General features: G+C 45.5%; 2 long non-coding RNA genes across 2 annotated transcripts; both read left to right on the forward strand.

Moving 5' to 3' along the window:
- The first annotated feature begins 9,173 nt into the window (after nucleotides 1-9,173).
- On the forward strand, nucleotides 9,174-13,390 carry LOC129636470 (uncharacterized). Its single transcript, XR_008706943.1, has 2 exons — nucleotides 9,174-9,298; nucleotides 12,456-13,390. It is a non-coding gene; the product is annotated as an uncharacterized LOC129636470 (long non-coding RNA).
- A 4,924-nt stretch (nucleotides 13,391-18,314) lies between these two features.
- On the forward strand, nucleotides 18,315-19,095 carry LOC129636604 (uncharacterized). Its single transcript, XR_008707037.1, has 3 exons — nucleotides 18,315-18,446; nucleotides 18,549-18,739; nucleotides 19,050-19,095. It is a non-coding gene; the product is annotated as an uncharacterized LOC129636604 (long non-coding RNA).
- The last annotated feature ends 4,692 nt before the right edge of the window (nucleotides 19,096-23,787 follow it).

Genomic DNA, 23,787 nt, shown 5'->3' on the forward strand with positions numbered 1-23,787 from the left:
ACTCTTGCCAGGAAAATCCCATGGATGGAGGGGCCTGGTGGGCTGCAGTCCATGGGGTCGCTAGGAGTCGGACACGACTGAACGACTTCACTTTATTTTTTCACTTTCATGCGTTGGAGAAGGAAATGGTAACCCACTCCAGTACTCTTGCCTGGAGAATCCCAGGGACAGGGGAGCCTGGTGGACTGCCATCTATGGGGTCGCACAGAGTCGGACATGACTGAAGCGACTTAGCAGCAGCAAAAGGAGCAGATATCCTTGTTCTCTTTGCGATGCCCTTGAACTTCTCATTTTATCGGGAAATGCTTGCTACCTTCAAGCCCCAGTCATGCCTGAGAAGGCACCCCAAATTACAAATTACTGCACATTAGATGCTGGTTCCAGCTGCAGCAGGAAACCAGAAATGTTAGACACACACAAAAGTTGGGCATAGGGAAAAGGTGAGAAGGGCCAGCTTTCAGTTCTCTTCTGCTTGGAAGGTGAATTTTTTCCCTCTTCTTTTCAAATACAGTTTATTATTTTCTCCCTTATGAGAAGAAGACATTCTTATTATAGAAAATTTGGTGAAAAGAGAAATGCAAGAAGCAAAGAAACCCTCATTGCTCGAAGAAAATCACTATTAACAATCAGGTGTATTTGCCTCCAGTTTTTTTTCTATGCATTTTAAAATACAGAATTAAGGTCAAGCTGTATATACAATCCTGATTCCAGAATATTAGTGTATAACTCAGACATGCACTCATGTTTTTTCCAAATCCTATTTAAACAAATGAGACCATACCCTTCTGAAGAGTAAGGACAGGGTCTGTCTTTCTCATCATAGTGACCCTAGGACCTAGTGCAGAGCCTGGCAGACAGTAATATTCCTGAACAAAACAACAATGAGGAGTATTTCATGGAGTGGGTACACCAGAACTCATTGAATCCTCCCTCTAACGCTCTAATGTAGACATTAAAGTTGCCTTTACTGTTTCACCATTATAGATAATGCTGCAATTCTGGTATGTTTATTTTTTTCTATATGAAGATTATTATCCATAACAGATACTGTCAGCATTCCACCCCTAGGGCTTTCCCAGAGGTATCTGAAGACTCTCCCAGGTCCATCTGCTGGCTTCCTATATCGCTTACCTGAACTTATTCTCTGACCACGGGAGTATGCTTATCCTAGCCTTGATGTCCCTAAGTGACTGTCAACCAGTGGGGTTGGGAATTTCAGCTTCCTTGCTCATCCGGGTGACCAAAGAAGGGTGTGTTCTACACAGTCTGTCAGATAATTCCCATAGGGTTGAGCCCCAGCTACCCACAGTGGCCAGCTTATTAACATTATCTTTCCTCCTGTGAAAATGGAGTCAGGAAGCCAGAAGACAGAGCTCTCATGTGGTACCACTCAATGTCAATTACAGGAATTGTCAATTACAGATCCCAACAGGAAAAGACGTGCGTTGCATCTCTTCCAAGACGTTGGCTACCGCAACAACTCAGTCAACGAGAAACCATCATCACCTTGAACTCCTGCTTTTCTCCAACAGACTTTCTCTCAAAACAACCCCCGTCCCAACTTTCTATTTTTTCTCTATAAAACAGCATTCTTCTCCTTTGTTCGTTGGACTTGCCTATGGCTTTTGGGTTAACTTGTGTGGGTGTGTGCTTAGTCGCTCAGTCATATCCGCCAGGCTCTTCTGTCCATGGGATAGCTTTTCTTGTCTCATATTGCGATTCCTCTGCTATTCCTGAACAGACCCTCTTTTACTGGTAAAATAACATTTTAAGGTCAACCTTCTCACACCTGTTTCCCACAATCCTCACTCCTTTACCATGCTTCCTGGGGTCACTGCCCAAGGAAACCACCTACTTGCACCAAATCCTTATCTCAGGCTCTGCTGATAGGAGACACCAAGCTAAGTCATAGCTTTGGATGGAATCTCGGCAGCAGAATTACTGAGTCAAAGCAGATAACTTCTTTAAAGATCCAGGATACATATTGATGGGCACGTCATTTCCATGTAGGGATTTTCAAGCACTTTTAACCATCCTCAATTTTATGTTAAGAATTTTTGACCCCAAGCTGGATGTTAAAGAAAAAGAGGAAAAGAAGTTAAAGCACACTCCTGCCAGGCTGGCACTATACGATCATCAAGCAGCTTCATTTGAGCTTGTTCTTCTGTTCACTTTTCTCTGTTGCTTGCCTTGCTTCATTTTCTTCTGTATTCCTGGACCGAGGCCAGTGGTTACAGAATTTTCTCTTTTGTCTCTACAGATAGAAAGGGAAAGGGAATTGAAGGCAGCAGAGAAAAGAACTCAGGAGAAAGGATGAGTGAGATATTTCTTTGGAATATTTTCACCTTGGTTTTCTGGGACAACCAGAGGTTGGTATTTTCAGGGGAAATGAAAAGAAACAGACTGTGCTCTAAGAGGTTTTTGCCATTATTAAACTCCTGCAATGTACGAGAAATATGCACAGTTGTGTTCCAAAATAAAACTGCATGTTTAAGGATTGTCATAGTGACCCAGAAAGCATAGCTTCTCCAGGGAATCAGAGGAATGAAGCTTCCTACCAGCTTTACTGCTGAGGCCATGACTACACGGAAGGAGAACGGAAGCTGTTCTCTGAAAATGAAGGACAAATCATTCTCTTTTGCCTAAGATTGACTGATATTCCAAGAAAGCACAGTCAACCTTAGCTGGATGGACACTGGAGATAGAAAACTGGAGTGTTAGCACTTGTTGGCACTCACCATTGGTGTCCAGGTGATCAACTCCTTTCTGCCAGGTTTTTGCACATGATGTGCAGTGGAGTTTTTCGTTTTTCTGTTTTTTGTTTTTTACAGAATAAAGAGAAGGATGTCTTGGTCAATGTCAGTTTAAAGGCATTTATTAAATTGGACATGTCTTCCCTTCAACCAGAAAATATCAGACACCTTCTGATTGTCCTCATCCATTTTCAAAATTCACCAAACAAGCTTTGCTGCCCTCTGGAGAATTCTAGCTTACTCATAAATCTATGTGGGGGAAAAGAGAATCACATGGTACCTGCAAACTTGATGCCCGACTGCCCGCAAGAGCATCTCTAGCAGAGCTCCAAGTTTGACTGATGAGGGAATACCTGGTGTTGAGGTGGAGGACCCTGAGTGGCAGAGACTTTCCTGTGTGTGTGCGTGTATGCATGCTAACTTGCTTCAGTCATGTCTCTTTCAATCTTATGGACTACAATCTGCCAGGCTCCTCTGCCCATGGGATTCTTCAGGCATGAATACTGGAGTGGGTTGCCATGCTCTCCTCCAGGGAATCTTCCTGACCCAGGGATCGAACCCATGTGTCTTACGTCTCTTACATTGGCACATGGGTTCTTCACCACTAATGCCACCTGGGAAGCCTGGAGACACTTCTGTGCTTATTAAACCAAATTTCCTTTCCCTTCTGGACACACAGCTAGACAACATGTCTCAACCTCCCTGATATTTCGGCAGGACCATATGATTGGCCGAGTGACATATATGACACTTTTAGGTCTGACTCTGGCCCTTGTACCCTTCTTCACCCTCCATTTTTCTGCCATTCTTGCAACTGGATGTGCAGGGCTCCACAGCCCCCCAGAGGATGGGGGAATATCAGAACTGTAGAAGCTTACCCCCAGAGTCTTGCTTGGAGGTGACCTGCCCAGGAGAACAGCTGATCAGGGACAACAACAGGGGACGTCATGTGAGTGGGAAATCATCTTTCATTATGTCAACCTAACGACCAACTCATGGGCATGAGTTTGAGTGAACTCTGGGAGTTGGTGATAGACAGAGAGGCCTGGCATGCTGTGATTCATGGGGTCGCAAAGAGTCGGACACGACCGAGCGGCCGAACTGAACTGAACTGAATGGAGCTGTTTGTTATGACAGTTAATCTACCCTGACTAATACATCTTGCACATATTGATTGCCTCTTGGCATGCGTGTTAGATCACTTAGATGGTAGAATCAGTTATGCCTCTTGTTCTGCCAAGCCTCACCCTGGCTCATCACAGGAAGCAGTGTTTATCACAAAACAGTTACAAGAAGGGATGAATAGCATGTGGTCAGCACCCGTTTTGAATACCATGGGAGCACAAAAGCTCAGCGGAGGTGGGAGGGATGCCAGGTGATGAGGTATAAAAAGAGCAGAGATGTGCAACTGACGAATGTGTAACTCACAGCACCAAACTGAGCATCAGCTGGCTTCTGCCTAGCATTGCACTTAAGGAGCATCAGTCTGGCACCCAAAAACGACTGAGAAGTAGTTCAAATCTACATTATAGTTCCTTAATAAACAACATCACATTTGCAAAGCAAAACTTCTTAAAATTCTTTTTCTGCATCTCTCCATAATTAGTTCACACATGTACAGCAGCTGCTTCCCATCCTCAATGCCAAGCATCCTATATGCCAAGCTCATTCCCCTAAAATCTCTCTCTAAACCCATACCAAGCTGTCCCTCTCACCTTCCCCATCTCCCTCTCCCTCTTCAGAGCCACTCATTGTCTCCCCACTCTCTAGCTCTCTAAACTGAGCTCTCTAAACTGAGCCAGGCTTTTGCCATTACTGGCCTGAACATTTCCTGTTACAGCTCAGAGGCTCAATTGATGAGTGGATCATAGACCCAGGAAGGCTCATAAACAAAAACAAAGTTCTTAGAGGTGGCCTCGGGAAAGTGACTGAATATCTATGCTGTTGTTCAGTCGCTAAGTTGTGTCCGACTCTTTGCAACCCAATGGCTTCCCTGTCCTTCACCATCTCCTGGAGTTTGCTCAAACTCATGTCCATTGAGTCAGTGACACCATCCAACCATTTCATCCTGTCATCCCCTTCTCCTCCTGCCCTCAATCTTTCCCAGCTTCAGGGTCTTTTCAATGAGTCGGCTCTTCTTATCAGGTGGCCAAAGTATCAGAGCTTCAACTTCAGCATCAGTCCTTCCAGTGAATATTCAGGGTTGATTTCCTTTAGGAATGACTGGCTTGATCTCCTTGCAGTTCAAGGGACTCTCAAGATTCCTCTCAAGTGAATATCTATGTATTATTATTACTACTACAAACAGATGGTCACTCTACTACTTATGAGTTAGGCCACCGTGAGTGAATTCTTTGCATCTCTGAGCCACAATTTTCTCACCTGTGAAACAGGGCTTGTAGAACTTCACAGGATCCTCTAGGGAATGAATGCGACGTAGCATGTGAAAGCAGCTAGTGCCCAGCCGGCAGCGAGCCGTGCGGTTTGTCCTGTCCTCCCTGAAGCTGTTGTTCCTCTATTCTCTATGAGTAGCATCAGAGGTGTGGGTTCAGCCCAATGGCACAAAGGAGGGTAAACTGAGGCTCCAGCATCCGTAGTATTGGGTGCTGATGCCAGCTGCTCTGAATCTCACTCCGGAGTTTCCTGGTTGACTTTCAAGTGACCTTGAAGGAAAAACTGCTTTTCTCCATGCCTCCAGCTGAGTGTTCCCACCACAAGGGAAATGTGCCCACCCTCTGTCCCCCAGGGCAGGTTGTGAAGGTTAATGAATTGGTATTTGTGAAGTGCTTTGAGATCCGTGGATGAAAGGCCCTATGAAGTCAAAAGCACTTGGATGATTATTAAATTGCCTTGCCTGAGGTCAGACAGCAGAGGACTAGGGGAGCCGGGAAGGAAAGCCTGTTCCCTTTCTTCCATTCCCCTGCTAGAACAACGAAGACCGCAACCCGTTCTTGTTAAGATGGGCCTGTCCCTCTGTGGGTGGATGTCCTCGGGCCTTCACATCCTGTCTCCTTTCTTCCCGGCACCCTGGTTAGGACCAGACGCAGGCCCTTTACCAGCCCCAGCCCAGCTCATCAGAATGCCGCACAGCTCCCCAGCTCGTGGGGAGAGCTCTGGGTTGCAGGGTTTTAAAATATCGGGGAAGTTGTTGTGTGAGGGACCAAGAGTTGACCCCTTGAGAAAGAAGGGACAGCCTTTCCCTGCCAGCTGGGTACCCAAACTCAGGAGGATCTCTTCCTTGGCTTATGTGAGGGGCCATATTCCACACCTCCAGCAATTTCCTATGCCCCATTTTCTTTTCTTTTTTCTCCCCTTTTCCATCCAACTGCTAGCAGTTGCAGTTATTTGTTTTACAAACATCTCTTCCATACCTTTGTCTTTTCCGTCCCCATGCTGGCAGCTGTGTAGACACCTCATTGCAATTCAGACACCTGTCACTTCTGGATGTCATTGTGGCTGTTGCCATGCTGATTAGTTAAGATGAAGAAAAAAAATACAGAGCCATATAAATAAAAAATTAGAGACTGTCACATTGTGTAAAAAGGGCCCACCTTCCAACACTAGATCTCAGCAGAGCCTCATTTCTTTTTGTCCTGGGTAACCCAGCTAAAGGGAATGCTTATCATGTCTTGTTTTAGTGATTAAGTGGTTAATGATTTAATGAACTAAGAAAAAAAAATCTCATTTGTTGCTTCCCTCGGACTTGGAAAAAATTTCAAAGAGCTGATTTTCTGTGTACCTCAGTCCAATATTGCTACCTGCTGGGATACGAACACAGTCTCTAAATAAATTGCTAGTGGCCTTAGGCGGGTGGAAGAGTCTCTCTTTGATCCTGCTCGAGCGGATGAAGTCAAATGTTCAATCAATCAATCACATTCATAACTTGCAGCTACAATCGGGCTGACAACAGCCTATTATTTATTTTTAAAATCATATATTTCATTATTGCAAAACACACAGGCTCTCACGAGGGGGAAGAGACTAAATTATTGATAAGCCCTATAGATGACGGAGTTTGTTGCTTCTGACATGCTTGTCACTAACTATTGTCAGGAAGAATTTACTAAGATGTAGAGTCGAGAAAGTTGGCCAGGAATATATGTCGCGCCAAAGCGGAGATGGGGAAGGAAACTCTAATGGCTTCTCTCTCTCTTATTGAATTCTTGTAGGTAAAAGGCAGCTGAAGGCAGAACAGGTTTCTATTGTAAAGCAAGACTTGAAAAGCCCCCAGTTTGATTGCTACAGAGCAGGAGATTTGGTTCTCAAAATAGCCATGCGTCTGGGAAATGAATTTTTGCTGGTGTCTGTGCATTCCTGGAAATAACAATCGTAACTCTCCAGAATTCCCACATGGACCCGGGCCAGGCATATTTATTCAGTATTGTGTGTCGGGGACCAGGGATGGGGGTTGATGTGCAGATGCAGACTGGAAAAGAAGGCATGATGGACGATGGCTTTGGGCTCTGATGGTGGAAGAAGAGGGGGCGGCCTCCCCACTGCCTCCCTGTCCTGCTCCCTGAGTGGCGGGGCATTAGCCGTGGAGGTGCCCTCTCTATGGACCTGCGATCGGACTTCTCTAATGGGCTTGAAGAAGGAAGGGCAGTCAGCAAAACGCTGACCACTCCTTTCAGTGTGCGTCCTTCTTTTCTGTTGTCACTGGACGTGGAGGCCGTGGCAAGCCGGGATCCCTGGTGAGGTTTGGAGTCACCACCGACCCCCCGTCTGAAGGTGCCCCAGTGTTGTCACCTGGCAGTCATCTCCACAATAAGTCAGTCCTGGATTTGCTGGAAGAAAGAGCCCCTGGACTGTGGGAACAGAAGATGTTTATTAAGGAAAGCTCAGTGTTCACGTGTATAGATCAAATCCTATTAGAACGAGTACCATTACATTTGAACAAAAACAGCTGTGGAACTGAAGCCTTCTCATACACACCCACCTAGGTTTGATACCCCCTGGAACACAAGTACAATGTAAGTGAAATGCAAGTTCCTGCGGAGGTCCAATTGAGATTAGACATGTCCTTCTAATTTATTCACTAATTCCAAGATGATCTTCCCCTGGCAGGATGGGAAGAGACAGTACTACGTATGTGCCCTAAAACCAACATTTTTCTCAAGGCAGAAGTGCCCTTCCCGACCAACTCATCCAATGTCTCCCTTCCCTCTTACACATGAGAAAACGGAGAGAAATTGGAATCAGACAGCCAGTTAGTGGCAGATGGGGAACAAGACCTCCAACCCCTTCCCTAAGTGAATTATTAACAGAACTTAAGTCAGAAAAGATGTGTCTCTTCCCAGTAGAGTGCCCAGCCCACTACATTATGCCACTTTCTAGAGTTCGTTTGGTTTTACGATACTGAACTCCATTTACAACCCAAATAGCTCGAAAACTCACTGGACCACCTGTTTTCACAATGCTAACCCCTGACAATGAGTAGAAAGGTAATATAGGAGAAAGACCTGGAAGTAATTTCTGAATCCATCAGAAGATGCTGGATCGGTCTTCTACGAGTTGGGAGCCCCTCTCCCAGGTTGGAACTGCCCCTTCCTTGCAAGTCACTTGGCTGACACGGCCCCCTCTGGGGCACAGATTCCTGTCCATGATGTGAGAAGTGGTCTCCATGTGCTTTAAGTCAACTTCTAGCTCCAAATTTCAGCATAAAATTCTACATAAAATCCTCTGCAGTAGCATTTTCCTTTCTTTTTTGGAACATTTTGGAGCCTAAGTTAGCACACGTGGAAACTGAGTTGAGCAAAGCAATCACTGCACCAGAACAAACAATTCCTTATCATCTTCCTGATATGGGCCAAATAACTCCACTCGAAACAGGAACACCTGGCTTCACTGAACTTAGATGAGTCATGGGATCCCTCTCTACTACAGTTTTCCTATCTGTAAAAGGGGGATATTGGCTCTTTTTCTACCCACCCAGTGGGGGCAGATTGCAATGAGGATCTCAATCCATCACCTGAGTGAAAGGATGGAAAAAAGAAGCTTAAAGTGCACTCCAGTGTTGGCTGCTGCTGCTGCTGCTAAGTCACTTCAGTTGTGTCCAACTCTGTGCGACTCCAGATGTTGGGCAGTAGTATAATTTGCATGCGTGCTCATTCGCTCAGTGATGTCCAAGTCTTTGCAATCCCATGGACTGTAGGCTGTCAGGCTCCTCTGTCCATGGATTTTCCAGGCAAGAATACTGGAGTAGGTTGCCATTTCCTACTCCAAGGGGTCTTCCTGACCCAGGGATCAAACCCACATCTCTTGTGTCTCCTGCATGGGGAGGCAAATTCTTTACCACCACGCCACCTAGTATGATTCGGTAATGGGAATTTACTAGAGATGAGAGAGCTTGCTTCAAATATAAGATTACATTTTTAATTACCTTCAGATGCTGACCTATGTAAATAAGCCTGTTTGCTTCTTTGGGAGGGAATAGGAGAGGAGGATGGGGTGGGACTCATTAACTTTGCTGGCAATGCTTTTTTGCAGCAGTTTCAAGGAAAGTCTTTAGGAGGGGGAGAAACCAGCTTTCTGCAAGGCTGGCATGGGTGAGTGATGCAGAGGAGCCTGCCTCTTCTTTTCTATTTTCATTCTTTCCTGTTTTCTGAGTTGTGAGGCGCATTTGTCCACTAACAGCACCCTGGCAACTGTCCTTTGACAAAGTCCATAAGCATTCTGGTCACTTCCTGTGTGTGACTCTTTTTAAGCCCATTGGCTGCACACTTTGGTGAGAGTTGTCACTGCAAGGAGAGCTGGAGAACCTGCATGGTGCTGGGTTGTGGGATGCCACACAGATGGCTTTTTTCCCCTGGCAAGATAAGACTATATTAAGTATGATTTTATGAATAGTCTCCCTTCCAGCCTTGGCCCCCTTGAGGGCGCCCATGATTGGTCAGTTGTATGATTACAATGGGCACTAATTATACCCAGAAGCTAAGGAATAGCAGGCATAACTTACAAAGCCCTTGGTGATAAGGGTTTGGGATAAACACAATGAGATAAAAAACGACTTTATCCTTCCTAAAGGACAAAGGAATTACTTCTTGAAAAATGAGTGGCTTAGAAAAACCATTAAATTGAGGAACAGAAATAAAACAGAAATGCTTCCAACTTTTCACCGGTTAGGGGAGCACAGGCAAATTTGAATTAACCCTGTGTGGACCATGGTGGAATCAGTAGAGGGCAGTCACTAACTCATCCTGGATGGATGCTGGGAGAACTAGGATTTCAGGGTGATTGATTCAAAGTGAAGGGAATCTTTCAAGTGTGGAAGTTGAATGAGGTCCTCTTTCTAGGCCCCAAATATCTTCTAGCCCTCAAGAAACAGCCCCCACCTATGCCCTGATACAAAGGCTTGTTAAAAGCCTGTTTAATTTTAAGTGATTCAGCAGCTGTGCCCCAAGACTTTGAATGTGTCTTCAGCCTATGGCCCTTCTCTCTCATACTGCTGTGCCAGGAATGTTCAACAGAGTCAGGAAGGCTGTATAATGATGTGCCACACATGGGCACCCAGAGACAACACAGGCCCAGAAGGAACCTTCTGGAAGGAGGGAGATGGGAGCAGGAGGAAGACATACCAGGGAGGGAGAGTTTCTTGTTTTTGGTGGACAGCTCGCTCTAGCATCTGCTCTCAAGATTGGCTTGCTTCCTCATGATTTCAGAATGACCAGGGAATCAGGCAATGGCACCCCACTCCAGTACTCTTGCCTGGAAAATCCCATGGATGGAGAAGCCTGGTAGGCTGCAGTCCATGGGGTCTCGAAGAGTTGGACACGACTAAGCAACTTCACTTTCACTTTTCACTGTCATGCATTGGAGAAGGAAATGGCAACCCACTCCATTGCTGCCTGGAGAATCCCAGGGATGGTGAAGCCTGGTAGGCTGCCATCTATGGGATCTCACAGAGTTGGACACGACTGAAGCGACTTAGCAGCAGCAGCAGCAGGGAATCAGGTGAAGCTGGGGTAGCCCAGCCCCTTCCCTGCTCTTTCTCTTTGGAGCATCTGACACATAGACCAGGACTTGCCCAGCCTTAGTCTAGGATAGACCCTCCATGCACCCAAGCGGTTTCATGTCCAGGTGGCAAATGATTTTGTGGCAGCCAGGCTCATTGAGTCTGGTCCTCTTTCTAGACCCCAAGTATCTTCTAGCCCTCAAGAAAGAGCCCCCACCTACACCATGATACAAGTTCAAGTTCAATGATCTTAGACTTGTCCACAAGACTTTCTGTGGTCTGGTCTTCATTGATCTCATCTTCTACCACTCTACCTCTTGCTCACTCTGATCCATACACACAGCTATCCTGCCATTCCTCAAACAGGACTAGCTCCTACCCAAAGACCTTTCCACTCACTCTTCCCTCTGCCTGAAACAATCTCCCCCCAGATATCTCCGTGGCTCCCACTCACTTGTGTCACAAGTCTCCACTCAAGGGTACCTCCTGGGTCCCTGAATACCCTGTATAAAATAGCAACAAGCTCCCCTCCCCCAGCCTCACTCCCTTCCCTTAAGAGATTTGTCTACAAAGCACACACTGCCATGTGACTCATATATTCTTGTTTCCTTGTATACTGTCTAGCCCTTCACCCCACCTTAACAAAGAAGCTCCATGAGACAGGGGATGTGGATTCATTCACACTGCAGCCTCAAAACTTAGCATAATGATTGGTGCTAAAAAAAAATGTTGAATCAAATTTCAGTTCAAACCCTCATACAGACGAGGCGGCCCAAATCTCCTCTCAAGCCACATTGTAAGGTAGATGCCCTTGGGACATGTATAAGAGTACCAGCCCCTTCTTTGCTACTAAAAGGCCACACATACAGCCATGGATATTACTGAAGGACATGATTAAGTATTAAAAGTAGAAGATGCAGGTGATATAGTCATTGCCCACTATCAACTGGCTGAGAGTAACCTTCAAAGTTTCCATTTATGTGTTATTTTCATTTTCGATCTAGCCTAGCAGAAAGTGGTTTCTAGGTTTTTGGCAGAATATCAATAATTTCCCTGGATTCCACTCTCCCAAGTTGTCAGAGAAGAAGCGATATTGTTTGACAGAAAGAGACTTGACTAGGCAGCCTCAGTCACTGTCTTCCCCTTGAAATTTAAACCGCAGCAGCACCCAGTGAGTCTCTTGTAGATGGTATATAGTTGGACCATGTTCTTTTTAATCCATTCCACCTATTCCTGCCATTTGAATAGCATTTAATTCATTTTCTTTTAATATAATTACTTATAAGGAAGGGCTTACTCATTTCATTTTGCTATTCTACACGTCATATCTTTTTTTCCTTTTTTGGGCTGCAATTTCACCATTACTACTTTCTTTTGTGTTAAATAGATATTTTATAGTGTACTACTTTAATTCCCTTATTGCTTTTGTCATATATTTTTATTTTCTTAGTGGTTGCTCTGGATATTATAATTAACATCTTAATTTATAACAGTCTAGTCCAGATTAATACCAACTTAGTTTCAATAGTGTTCAAAAACTGCTCCTATAAGACTGTCCCATCTTCATGTGGTTATTGCCACAAATTACATCTTTATGCTTTGTGTGCCCATCAACTTAGATTTATAATTACTGTTTTAGGAAGATGTCTTTTAAAGCATATAGGAAAAAGGAAACAAACCAAAAAGAGACTAATGCTGTGTTTAATATTTATCTATGTAGTTACCTTTAACAATGTCCTTTATTTCTTTAGGTGAATTTGAGTTATTTCTGAAAGACATTTAAGCCTGAAAGACTCCCTTCAGCATTTCTTGTAAGGAAGATCAACCAGCTACTAATTCTCTCCATTTTTGTGCATCTGGGAATGTCTTAATTTCTCCTTTATATTTGAAGAATTGTTTTGTAAGATATAGAAGTCTTGGTTGGTGTTTTTATCATTTCAACATTTTGAATATGTCATCCCACTGCTTTCTGGCCTCCATGGTTTCAAGAGAAATTAGCTATTAATCTAATTGAGGATCACTGACAGCATATTAAAAAGCAGAGACATTACTTGTCAACAAAGGTCCGTCTAGTCAAGGCTGTGGTTTTTCCAGTAGTCATGTATGGATGTGAGAGTTGGACTATAAAGAAAGCTGAGTGCTGAAGAATTGATGCTTTTGAACCATGGTGTTGAAGAAGACTCTTGAGAGTCCCCTGGACTGCAAAGAGATCCAACCAGTCCATCCTAAAGGAGATCACTCCTGGGTGTTCATTGGAAGGACTGATGTTGAAGCTGAAACTCCAGTAGATTGGCCACCTGATGTGAAGAGCTGACTCATTTGAAAAGACCCTGATGCTGGGAAAGATTGAAGGCAGGAGGAGAAGGGGATGACGAGATGGTTGGATGGCATCACCAAATCAATGGACGTGAGTTTGGGTGAACTCTGGGAGTTGGTGATGGACAGGGAGGCCTGGTGTGCTGTGGTTCATGGGGTCACAAAGAGTTGGACATGACTGAGTGACTGAACTGAACTGTACAGGGCAAGTCACATCTCTTCTACCACTTTCAAGAAAGCTTTTTTGGTCTTAAATTATACAGAGTTTGATTTCACTTTATCTCTGTGTGAATCTTTTTTGTATTTATCCTACTTGCAGTTTGTTGAGCTTCTTGGGTGAGTAGATTAAAGTTTTCATCAACATTTTAAATTTTGTTATTTCTTCAAATATTCCACATACCTCCCTTTCTCTCTCTTCATTCCTGAAACTCCCATTATACACATGTTGGTATTCTTGATGGTCTTAGGCTGTTAATTTTCCTTCCTTATTTTTTCTTTCTGCACCTCATATTGGATAGTTAATCCATTTTCAAATTTGCTGATTCTTTCTTCTGTCTGCTTAACTGTGCTAGTGAGCCTACTTAGTGATTTTTTTTAACCCATCAGATAAAGACACACACACACACACACACACACACACACACCTTCCAGAATCCTTCTGATATAAATATAACACAATGATAATACATGGCTCACTTCCCTGGTGGCTCAGCAGTAAAGAGTCTGCCTGCCAATGCAGGAAGTGTGGGTTTGATCCCTGGGTCAGGAAGATCCCCCAGAGAAGGAAATGGTAACCCACTCCAGTATTCTTGCCTGGGAGATCCCATGGAGAGAGGAGCCTGCCTGGCTACAGTCCAAGAGTTCGCAAAGAGTTGGACACGTCTTAGCAACTAAAACAAGTGAACTATTAATTTCTAATATTGTAATTTTCAACTTGAGAATTTCCATTTGATTCCCTTTTATAATTTCTATCTCTTAATTGATATTCTCTATTTGGTGATGCATCATTCTCATGATTTTCTTTAGCTTTCTTAACATATTTAAAATATTTGATATGGATCTTGGTCTAGTAAACCAAACATCTAGGTTTTCCCAGGGAGTTTCTATTGATTGTTTTTCTTTCTGTGCATGAACCATACATTTTGTTTCTTTGCATGCCTCATAATTTTTTTGTTGAAAACTGGACATTGAACATTTTAACATGGCAATTCTGGAAATTAGATTATCTTCCTTCCCACAGTTTATGGATTTCTACGTGTTGTAGTTGTTTAACGACTTTTCTGAACTAATTTTGTAAAGTCTGTATTCTTTGTCAACTGTGATCACTGAAGTCTCTATTTCATTGGCTTAGTAATCAGCCAGAGGGTAGAAAGAGTTGTCTTCAGATGTCTAGAACAACAAAAAAACTCTCAGTCTTTGTAGATGAGTTCTGATATCCATTGGGGCATGCCCTCAACACTCAGGTAAGCAGCTGACAACTCTGCCTTAACCTTTTCTTCCTATTTGTGCAACAACTTAATGTCAGCCAACTATAAGACCTTAGTGCCTTCTCGGTTCTTTCCTGAGCACGCGTCCACCACTTGGTATGCCTGCAGTCTGCAACACGCCCAAGAAAATGCCAGAGCTTTTCAAAGCCCTTATTTCTCAAAGTATCTTACCCTCTAGCTTTTTCTCTCCAATTTTTGGTTAGTTTATTGTTTGCCCCAGCTGTTGTATACTGTCCAGCCAGTAGGAACTAGTACATGTCCTTAAATATCTTTCACAAATGCCCTTTGGATAACCATCTCAGCACTGGGAGAGTTCTGAGTTAGGCAAGACAATGGCAATACTCCTCCAGGAAGCTTGACAGATCAAAACAACCAACCACAATTCTATTTATTGTTTCATGCTTTTGATTAATTTCCAGAATTAAAAAAAAAAGTTGATTCTGAGGAAGTTTTTGCCAGTTTATTCATCCCTTCTAAGGAGGAATGAACTATTGGAGTTCTTAACTTATGTCAGTCTGACAAATATTTTTTAAGTACCAACTTTGTGCTCCACATTGTGCCAGGTACTGGGGATGCAGAAATGCTTAATTTCAGAGGTCATGAATTGCATCTCCAAGGAAAATACATTTAATGTGGGATGAAGAAGGAAAATTAGAGTGATCTAGGAAAAGAAGTAAGGGATGTATTCAGGAAGAAGGATCAGGAGGGGTGCAAAGGCCCTGAAACAGGACGAAATCTGGGAGTGGGGAATGGGAAGCAGGCCAGTGCACTGGGCATGCAGAGGGAGGGGAGGCGATGGTACCAGATGTGATTGGAAAGGGACAAAGCAGGGACGATGTCATCCAGCATCTGTGATAGAGATCTGGACTTTATCTTAAAAGTAACAGAAGTTGTCATAATGATCAAGCCAGTGGGGGCGGGGCTTCCACACTTATTCTCTAAGACTCAAGAATGTAACCTTTCCCCTCTAAATAATGTCAACTTGATCTAGCACAGAGATCTTTCTCACCACCAAGAAATAAAAACCTCATACTGGACATTCTTAATGTCTGTGATTTAAAACAGTCTGAGATGAACTCTTTGGGATGAATTTTTGCCTTTTCAGAATGTAATCTCAGTTTTGTTCTGGACTTTCCTTACCCATTCTTCAGCCCTCCTCCGGGAGGCAGCGTCATCATTCATTGTTGTCATTTGTTTTCGTTGTTGTTTGTTTGTGGTGGGAGAACTTCTGTTCCCTCCTGGCATTGTGGGAGAGCTGTGTACTGTGGGCTTCTCCTCCCTGTGACACCCCAGGTCTTCACCCAGCTCTCCAGAGATGTGTCCCATCCCATGGCCCCTCGTGGCTGGTACCTGTTGGGATGAGACTGGGCTGGGCCCTGCTCCTGCACAACTCACAGTAGCTTTCTGCCAAAGTCCTTTTACCCTGAAGCTTCCATTGCCTTCCATCCCCTGCTTGTGTGACCAGGTGTTCATGCACCTCTTCAGAAATAAAGACGGCACAGGCATTCCAAGCCAGTGGAAGAGGTAGCTTGCTTTGACACAACCATCCTCTTGCCCATACCCAGGAAACCACTTCGTCCCTGTTTATCCAGAATTTATTCAGTTTTACAGCTGAAAGTTCCATGCCTAGAAAACCTTTCAGTCTCAGACAAGTGAAGTCCATTGGTCACCCTATGCCCATTCCCCCTGGTGGCCAGTGACTAGAAGTCAGGGGACCAAGGCGATGAAGACAGAAAAGAACCTATATTGATCCAGATAATAAGTGAAGTGGCCCCACCCCTAGACAGCCACAAAGCTCCAGTGTTCATTCCACTCTGGTAAGACTACAAAACAACCTCCTTGCTTGTATATTTGAAGAGGTTATTCACCACATAAATGGATTTGATAAAATAAGTAAATAAGTAGGACATGTGCTTTAAAGTGTAAGGATTAAGTAGCTAAGCCTTATGCCGAAGTCAGAAGAGAAACAAGAATCTTAGGTCATGTATCGGAGTTTACGCAAACATCATCTAATTCTTATTTATTTGGTTAACACTTTGGGGCAGAAGAAGAAAGTCAAATGTTATAGTTTCAGCATCAAAAACATATGTAAAGCAGTTCTTACTCTTGATGGAAACTGCCCCTTTAGAAGGAGTGTGGAAGAATGTCTTTGTGTTTCTGAGTTTTCACGTTCTTGACTTACAAGATCAAGGACAGATGTGAATGTATTTTTCAACTTCATAACCAACAGGGAGTATTGCAACTTAAAGCAGCTGGGGGAGAAAGCCATGTATAATACAATGTTCTTCCTGGAAACTGACTTAGTGGGGTGGTTACCTTGATTCAGTGGGAGAAATATGATTTGGGGGATCAAGGGGGATCCTGGTGTTAAGGGAAGTCCCCATTACTCCCTCAGGGAAAAGATCCCTTTGAAAAGGATGTCCAGCTCTCTTTCTGTCCAAGCTCCAAACATGCTAGGGATACCATTTGGGGCCAGGGGCCAGAGAACTTCCTACTAGATGCCAAATTCTACGGTAAGTGCTTTACCTGTGTTATCTTATTTGATTTCTAGAATAATCTTTTGCAGAAGATATTGCAGGTCCTCAGGCCCTTAGCCAAAAATTCTCGGGGTCTGTTGTGTTTCAAAATTAAGCCTTTTCCTCTCAGATTTTAGAAAAAGAATAATACGGTATACAGTCCATGATGCCCCCATAGGATCAGCAGTACCACACTTTGATCAAACACATGCCTATTTTCACCTTTGGTGGGACAAGTAAGTTACACATTACTTCTTATTAACGCAGGTCAGACTTCACCACTCACTGAGTTTTTGTGCCAAAAATTTAGGGGAAAAAGGTGAAGCTTTCTGTTTTCAGAGGTTTGGGGATTTCAGAATGACAAGAAGGCAATTTGACCTGTACCCTAAGACCCGTGTGACAGATAAGGAAAAGTTCATTCTCTGTATCTCAGTCTCTTTTAATTTGAAGCTACCGTTTCTCCATTGACTCCTTCTCAGTCTTCAGAATTTGAGGTCAACCAGTTCTTGCCTTTCCAGCCCCCTTGGCAGGACTTCCCTTGTGGCTCAGCTGGTAAGGAATCTGCCTGTAATGTGGGATACCTGGGTTTGATCCCTGAGTTGGGAGGATCCCCTGGAGAAGGGAAAGGTTACCCACTCCTGTGTTCTGGCCTGGAGAATTCCATGAACTGTATAGTCCATGGGGTTGCAAAGAGTTGGACAAAACTGAGTGACTTTCACTTTCACAGCCAGGCCTGCTTCCAGGACCATAGGCTGGCTGCTCTAGCTGAGTGTTGAGCGCCCTGTTGGGTTCCTCAACTGCTCTGGGACTTGGCATCAGCCTTCTTTCATATAAACCCACTTCTTCCTCCTTGTCTCCTAAAGAAGGAACATCAGTGGGCAAACAAAAAGCAAAAATACAGCTCTTTTTTTTTGTTTTTAAAAAAGACAACTAGGACGCCCCTCTCTGAGATCCTCATGGCTTGGGAGCTGTTAATGTAGCTCTAGAACATTCCATGTCTCTTGAACAGTGTTTCCAGAGCAGTAGGGAAGGGTCTCTGTCCACCCACACATGGGGAGCATAGCTCAACATGTGGTAATCCCTTGCCCACGGTGGTCTCAGGAGAAAGAAACCAAAGGCTCTCAGAGAGGCAGGCGGGCATCTCCCGACTCTGAGGTGTGCGTGGTACCCACAGGGGAGATGCACGTGTGGGCAAGGCCCAGATGAATGCTATTGGCAAAGCTCAGGTGACAAGACTGAGCTGAGTCTACCCACCTGTGTGGGGAGTGGGTGTCCCTCCTTTGCAGGAGCATCCCTGCGGATTGCTGCCCCTCCCTCCTGCCTGATTTCTGGCCAAGGGGAAGCAAGGGATCCAGAGCCAACAGACCAAAGCCAGGAGGAGTTGGGCGTGTGATGGACCAATGGACAGATGACCAGCTCCTGTGTAAGCCCCGAGGATAGAGTATAGGCTTGGTGGGTCCTCAATTGCAGCTCTGTGGGCTGCAAGAAGCTGGATAACTGCCAAACTTGACTTCCGCCCCTTCAGGCAGACTGTGAATGCCTCTCAAGACAGGAATCAGCCCCACTATCCAGAGAGCCAGCGGAGGAGAGCAGGGGACGGAACCAAGGATGTGGTCTTGCCGCAGCAGGAAGAAAAGTTTTGCCCAAGAGCAGAAGCTCTGCAGTGCGCTGGGCTCCCCTGCCGACCCAGCTAATGTTCTAACTTTCAAAGAACAGGTAGGAGTCTGACAGGCTCACCAAAAATAGAGAAAAAGAAAGCTTCCCCGAGAACTTTTAAAATCGTATTTTTTTTCCCTCTCCATTTCTGAAGGGACTTGAGCCCACGTTCTTGCCTGGGGAGAAGCTGCTCCTCGGAGGGGAGGAAGCGGGGAGGGAGAAGCAGGGAGTGAAGCGGGAAGGTGTCCAGGGGTGCTCACCGGGGCGGGGCACTGGGGAGATACCCCTGAGGGTGGAGGGAGTTCTGGCGGGGACACTATAAACAAGAGACAATACAGCAAATGCAGCCCCATCTGGCTTCCATTCACAGGATGATGGCTTTGCGCCAGGCACTGTGCTGAGAGTTGGATGTGGGGACCATCGCCCTCTGTCATCAATTCTAAAGCAAACATCCAGTGCATATTTTTGTATCACCACGATTTGGATGTGTCTGAGTGTTCATGCCATCTCAGTATTGACTTAGAGTTTAATTGGCAGCATTTTAGAAATCTTTCTGCAGTGGTACATAAGATCATGGAGCATCTTATAACTGAGGGCATCTTACATGTGCACAAGTCAGGTATTAGCCCATCTCACAGACAAGACAACTGAGGCCCAGAGAGATTAGGAGACATGCTGAGGAGGCCACACAGCCACTCTTTGGACTTGAAACAGGCTCTGCCTGGCTTTCAGTCGCTGACTTCCAGTGGGGCAGGAGCTGAAGTCCCAGCCCTGCAGAGAGCAGGGCTGCATTCTGCATTCTGCAGAGAGCAGAATGTTCCCTCCCCAGGCAAGTCTGAAGATGGGAAAGGGTCATTGAAAATCTGGCCCACCAAAATCTGGGTGCTAGGATGGGAGTGGGTGAGAGAACAGAAAGGCACAGGACTGGCTGGTCTCAGGTCTGTGGGATACCTCCCACAGCTTTTTTTTTTTTTTTTTGCACCCAGGGTTCTGTTTTTTTCCCTCCTCATCCCTTAAACATCAGCTGATTTTCCCAATCTGCCTTTGAGTTCCATGCATTTTAACTCAGAGTAACCAAATTGTTGAAGGATATTTGCATGGGGTCTTTGTCCTTTGAATCAAGAGCGACTCATTCTTTCAGAGAAGCAGTGGGGAAGTGGGAAGAGGCTGAACTTTGAAGTCAGGTGCACCGGGACTGGAATCCTGGCTTTTGCTGCTTTTTTTTAGCAAGTTGGAAAGTTCCTTAGACTCTCTGAGCCTCAGAGTCTTCATCTGCAAATGTGAGTAATAATGACAAATACGTGGAAATACTGTTGTGAGGATTTCATGTATGGAAAGTACCTGAAGTGTGGTAGGAACTCAGTAAATTCAAGTTACTCCTTTATTATTATTAGTTATAATATTGTTATGGTGATGATGGTGATGAGGAAAGACAAACAGGACATTTCTCTCCATTGGCCTCACAACTTTTACATTCTCCCCAGGCCCTGGCACCCCCGGTGCTCTTGGCTTTCTAGTTTCTGGGTTGCTAAGTCACTTCAGTCGTTTCTGACTCTGTGTGACCCCATAGATGGCAGCCCACCAGGCTCCCCCATCCCTGGGATTCTCCAGGCAAGAACACTGGAGTGGGTTGCCATTTCCTTCTCCAATGCATGAAAGTGAAAAGTGAAAGTGAAGTCCCTCAGTCGTGTCCGACTCTTAGCGACCCCATGGACTGCAGCCTACCAGGCTCCTCCGCCCATGGGATTTTCCAGGCAAGAGTACTGGAGTGGGGTGCCATTGCATAGTTTCTGGGCTGAGGTCCCCTTTTCTTGTCATGGGTACAGCCCTGACACTGTGATTGACACAATCCCTGCTCTCACCCAGCCCTGCCCTCTCTTGGGATCCCCTTGAGAAGGAACAACTCTGGGTTGTGGGGGCCATGACTGCCCCCTGGCATCAGCTCCCCCATCACCCTCCCTCCAGCATCTGTTTTAGCCCCTCTGCTCCCAGCTTCCCTGGACTAAAGGTCAGCACTGGCGGAGACAACCGTTCAGCCTCCCGCAACAGTCTCTGGGCGTGCTTTCCTCACTGAGGCTCCCATGCTGGGAGGGAAGGCACCCATCTTCCCCAGGAGGATACCTGAGCAGATTAAGCTATGGCCCTTGCCCAGGTGTTCCTGACACCCTGACATGCCCAGTCACTGCCTTCACGATGCTCAGGCATCCTGGGGTCCAGAGCCCAGGCCCTCACTTGGGATTGCAGCTCACATTTACCTCTGCGACTGCTCAGCATAAGCCTGTGAGGAAAGGACTCTGATTCTCATTTCTCAGATAAAGAAATGGAGGCCCAGAAAGGCTAGCCTCAAGTCCAAGCTCACATAGCCATGGTATGGACATGACCTAGATTTGAGCTCAGGGCTAACCTCAGAGACCTCATGACCTCCTACCCCACCTTATACCCGGAGGCTCAGATCAACTGCCAGGGCAGCTGTTATTTGACACAGAATCTGCCTAAAGCAGGAGAAAAGGGGGAGGGGTTGAAACACCATTTTGGAAAAAGAGCTCATGGAGGAAGAGCAGATTGGGAAATCCAGCTGCTCGGGGCCTGGACTGTGGCCGCTTCTCCATGCTGAGACCCGGGCCCTCAGCCGTCTCTAAGTGTGGGTGGGAAGTGCACCAAGGGGTCCCCACCTTGTCCCTTTGGGTTTGTTCCAGAGGAAGATCCGTGAAGCCTTTGCTAGGAGCTCCCACAAACGTGCTCAGGAAGAATATAACCATCGGAACTTTCTAGAAAAGATGGCTCCCACTGCTACCTTTTAGCTGGAGCTTGTAGCTCCACTCCTGTCTGTGTTTACAAACCTGACCAAAAGACAGGAAAATCTCTGGAATCTTCATATAAAGATAACCATCAAATTCCAACCCCTGAAAAGTAGTAAAAAAAATTCACTTCCAGGCCAGGGACTTGTGCAGTTCCCATTCTCCTGTTCCCTTTGCCTGAGATGCCCTCTCCCCAGGCTTCTCTATATGGGGGAATCCTAGACTTCCTTTAAGGCCCAACGCCCATGTCACCTCCTGCGATGCCATTCATCCCAGGCCCTTCCAGGAGGACACGAGCGTCTCCTCTGAGGTTGCAGGTGCCTTTCAGGAGCCTGCAGGAGGATTCTCAGTTTACTTCTCTGTCATCCTCAGCAGTACCACAGTACTTGGAATACAGTAGGTGCTCAATAAATGCAGGTGGCACGAATACATTCATGAATACAAACCCATTTAGCTTAGTTTCTGTTGGAAATTGCAGAGAACCCGTAAGCTAGCTCTTCTCATCAGCTGTGCAGTACATCTCAGCTGAAGATTTATGACAGTGGCCATAATATCAGTAGAAGAAACAATTGCGACCACGGTCTCCACTTGCTTCTGAGGCCTGGATGGAATCTGGTGCGATTTGGTCCTGGTAGCCTTGTCTTTACTGCCCTCTCGTGGCCAAAATGTTGCTGTCACATCTGAAAAAGATTGCACTGCAGCCACAGAGAGGGAGATATTTTTGTTTCCTCGAACACTGTGTTTTTTGGATGCCGAGAAGGCAATGGCACCCGACTCCAGTACTGTTGCCTGGAAAATCCCATGGATGGAGGAGCCTGGTAGGCTGCAGTCCATGGGGTCGCTAAGAGTCAGACACGACTGAGCGGCTTCACTTTCACTTTGCACTTTCATGCATTGGAGAAGGAAATGGCAACCCACTCCAGTGTTCTTGCCTGGAGAATCCCAGGGATGGGGGAGCCTGGTGGGCTGCCATCTATGGGGTCGCACAGAGTTGGACACGACTGAAGCGACGCAGCAGCAGCAGCAGAGCCTTTTTGATCCAGTCCCACATACCCTGTATGTGTCTGTGATCCTCCTTCCAATGGCTTGAAAATACATTAAGATAATGCTAGATAGATAACTAACAGGGCTTGTGAAAGTGAAAAGTGAAAGTCGCTCAGTCGTGCCCAACTCTTTGGGACCCCATGGGGTATACAGTCCATGGCATTCTCCAGGCCAGAATACTGGAGTGGGTAGCCTTTCCCTTTTCCAGGGGATCTTCCCAACCCAGGGACTGAACCAAGGTCTCCCGCATTGCAGGTGGATTTTTTACCAGCTGAGCCACAAGGGAAGCCCAAGAATACTGGAGTGGGTAGCCTATAATACCTTCTCCAGTGGATTTTCCCAACCTAGGAATTGAACCAGGGTCTCCTGCATTGCAGAGGATTCTTTACCAACTGAGCTATCAGGGAAGCACTTCCAATGGGCTTGATTGGCCTTAAAGTGAGCCTCAGAGACTCCAAGTGTCCACCAGCTCTGGTTTAATACTGTGTCAAGTAACTGGCTGTTGAAGGAAAGGAAATGACACAGCGTGTGTGGCAGATTTCTGCCCTCAAAGACCCGGCAGTCAATTCATAATACCTTCACCAAAGGTGAGTAGTTCAGGGTGACACTATGGGACACTGTACACTCATAAAAAATCATAAAAATACCTGTCAACCTACCAGTCAAGCTTCGAGACCAGACAGCCCTGGGTGTATATGCTGGTCCCACCACTTACTGCCTAGGTGACATGGAACAAGTTACTTCACCGCTTTAGACATTTCCTAGTCTACAAAATGGGCCAATAAGAGTTCCTCCTTCACAGAGTCAAGATGATTAATTGAGACAATGTGTGGCAAGACCTCAGCATGGGGCCTGGCACAGAGTGATCCCCGTAAGTGTTAGCCATTATTGTTATAGATAAGATTTTTAATTGTCTTGTGCAGATAGAGAACAGGGTGGGATGTAATAAAGAGTTGGATAAATATACTCCTAATCATAGCCTTCTCAAGGGCAGATCTCCTTAGTGTTTTTAATGCCCAGAGCCCTTTGTAATAAGGTGTTTATTAATACGATAGTGCATTGATTGCAAGGTGATGAATAGGGTTGCCTTGACACAAGCCTGCATGGAATCAGCAGGCTATCATCTGGCTCTAGCCAGAGTCTGTGTGTGCCAAGTTGCTTCAGTCGTGTCCGACTCTTTGGGACCCCATGGACTACAGCCTACCAGGCTCCTCTGTCCATAGGATTCTCCAGGCAAGAATACTGGAGTAATGGTTTGTCATGCCC

This window comes from Bubalus kerabau, chromosome 22, assembly GCF_029407905.1.
Source record: "Bubalus kerabau isolate K-KA32 ecotype Philippines breed swamp buffalo chromosome 22, PCC_UOA_SB_1v2, whole genome shotgun sequence".
Lineage (NCBI taxonomy): Eukaryota > Metazoa > Chordata > Mammalia > Artiodactyla > Bovidae > Bubalus > Bubalus kerabau.